The sequence below is a fragment of the Chenopodium album genome, chromosome 19, assembly GCF_948465745.1.
Source record: "Chenopodium album chromosome 19, dcCheAlbu1.1, whole genome shotgun sequence".
Classification (NCBI taxonomy): Eukaryota; Viridiplantae; Streptophyta; class Magnoliopsida; order Caryophyllales; family Amaranthaceae; genus Chenopodium; species Chenopodium album.
In genome coordinates this window covers 22,751,212-22,754,121 of record NC_137852.1, presented here as the reverse complement: position 1 = coordinate 22,754,121, position 2,910 = coordinate 22,751,212, and the positions used below count along the sequence as shown (strand labels likewise).

Here is a 2,910-nt window from a genome sequence, read left to right as displayed (position 1 = left end):
TTTACTTGTTATTTTTCTCTTTTACTTGCTTTTTATCTTTTGCTTGTAGGTGGTAATTGATTGTCCAAGAATTCCCGAGCCTCCCCTCTACGAGTTTTCATTGCTTTTATGCCTAAAGAAGGTGCAAGAAGTTCCAAGTCAAAGGTGGATCCAAGGGGCAAGCTTCAAGGCTTTGTTTATGCCTTATTCATGGCTTTTATTCTTCAAGAAATTCAAGGAAGTTTCTGCCCACTTTGTCCTCCATCATCATCATCCTGATGCGTGCACCACTTGAGCTAGGACGAAGAGAAGAAGGGGGGGAAAAACCCAGCTATGTGCGGGCGCACAAAGGGAGTGTGCGGCCGCACATTGGTCTTGTGCGGCCGCACACCAGGTGCGTGCGGGCGCACGTTCTTGGGTGTGTCCCGTGCGCGCCATTCTCCCTCCTCCGAGCGCCCGCACTTACGAGGGTCTATTTTTGGGCGTCATTACCGACCTCCTCCTTGTATATATAGTTATTTCTACCTATTTTTAGGAAGTAAGTTTTAGTTAGAATTTGATAGTTAGTTTTTTGGGAGAATTTTAGAGAGAGAAACTCAAGAACTAGAGAGAGAAACTCATGATCTTTGGAGATTGTTCAAGAATTCGTCATTGTATTTGATCTTTTGATCAAAGTTTTGTAAGGATCTTCTTCTTAATCTCAATTCAAGTTTGATTTTAGTTGATTTCATTAGTTTTTCATGTTGTTGATGATTGATTTGGTTATTGATTGAATTTTGATTGATTTTGATTGATTGTTGGTTTAATCTTTGAATTCAAGCATGTTGATGATGAATTTGATGAATGTTGTAGTTTTGATCTCCATTTCTATGGCTAGTGAGTAGTTTCCTAGCTAGGGAGATGGTGAAGCATGTATGAATGATGGAATAGTGTAATTTGGGGATAATTGATGGAGTTGATGATATGATTAAATTTGGTTGATCTTTCATGTGCATGTGTGTGATTAATTGAGGTTTGGCCATCTTTGATTAATACACTAGATTGCATTGTAAGTTTGCTATGATACGGACCATTGATTAGGAGACTTGCAATTTCACGATTGAGGTGCTTTGTGACGTTCCCTAGTTAGTGTTTAGCGTAGTTGACGCTAGTTAGACCTCTAGGTGAACCACCTTAGTATGCTCTTTTGGATACATGATGATTTTCCTTCATATCGATTGACTTAGTCGGTTTGACCTCCCAAATTACCGTTTCCATTATGATTGCATGTGAATCCATTGCCCTAGTGTCTTAGATTGATTTAATACAAGTTTGCATTACCTAGTTTAGCTTTAGTTCTACCTCAAACCCCTTCTTGATTCCGAAATAGCTTGATCAAGACTTCGTGCACTTGATATCCATTCCCTTGGGTTCGACCTTGACTTGCCACTACCCTAAATAGGGGTTAGTTAAGCTTACAAATATTGTTTGATAGGGTGGGGTGGTAGCCCAACGACCTACCATTCTTCGCCACATCAAAATGGCGCCATTGCCGGGGAATGGTGCTTGAGTGTATGTTGTTTTTGAGTCTATTTCATTTTGATAAAATACAAAAAGATTTTGTTTCTCTAGGCTACATTTGTAGCCGTGCTACTAACATTTTTGTGTGAGTTTTGCATGCATAGAACCCGTGATCGTCCCCTTGTTCCCCTTGATCCGGAAATAGAGAGGACTATTTCAAGAAGAAGAGTGGATATTAGATCTTTGGCTTATAGCTCTTCGAGTGAAGAAGAAATTCAAGAAGAACAAGGAATGGGTGAACATCATAGAATAGCCTTGAAGGAGCTTGGAGTGCCCGGGGCATATAGATTTGAGAGTGGAATAGCTCCACCAACTACCCCGGCAAATGAATTCGAAATCCGTCCGGCAATGATCACCTTGATTGAGAGAAGGCAATATAGTGGGGCTAAGAATGAGAGCCCATTGAACCATTTGAAAGAATTTGAAAAATATTGCAACACTATCAAAGTCAATGGGGTCTCTCAAGAATTCATCCGCCTCAAGTTGTTCCCTTTCTCTCTAATAGGAAGATCTTTGGAATGGCTAGACAAGGAGGTGAAGCCCAACTCCTTGAGAACTTGGGATGATGTTACAAAGGCTTTCTTGTCCCGTTTCTATCCCCAAAAGAAGACGGCGGAGGCAAGAGCCTTGATTCAAGGGTTCAAGCAAAGGCCGAATGAAAGTCTTTATGAAGCATGGGAGAGATTTAAAGAGTATCAAAGGGAGTGCCCTCATCACGGAATCCCCACATACCAAGTGATCCAAATCTTCTATGGAGGTTTAAGTCCCCAAGGCAAGTCATGCCTTGATGGAGGGGCCGGGGGCCCTATCATGAACAAAACCGAAGAAGAAGTTGTGGACATCATTGAGGATGTGGTGACATATTATAGGGATTGGCAAGATGGGGAGAGAGACTCTTCAAGCAAACAATCTTCATTGTATTCGGTGTACCATCTCAATGCAATCAACAACCTTTCCTCTAAAATGACAAATTTAGGAAAGGAGGTCACCGCAATCAAAGCTAAGTTGGAGAGCACTTCTTCCTCTTCTCAAGCTTCCAATCTTCCCTCCCAATTTAAGGGGAGAGGTACTCCTTCTAACTCTCAACCCCCTCCCTCTTCACATAATATGCCTTTGGGTTGCTTGTTTTGTGATGCATGTGGATCGTATGAACATGACTCTAGTGCTTGTCCTAATGAATGTGTTGATGAGTTTGACAATGAATGTGAACATGTCAATTTTGTGTCAAACAACAATGTTCAAAGGTTTGATAATCAAAAAGGCCAATGGAATAGGAATTACCAAAACCAAGGCAATTTTGACAACTATAATAATAATGGTGGTTATAGGAACTAAGGGAATCAAGGTTCTCGTGGTAACCATAACCAAGGT

The 2,910-nt window shown here is 41.1% G+C and overlaps 1 pseudogene; it reads right to left on the bottom strand.

Annotated features, from left to right (window-relative positions):
* Nucleotides 1-2,162: 2,162 nt before the first annotated feature.
* On the bottom strand, nucleotides 2,163-2,261 carry LOC145596231 (small nucleolar RNA R71; annotated as a pseudogene).
* Between the last annotated feature and the right edge of the window lie 649 nt (nucleotides 2,262-2,910).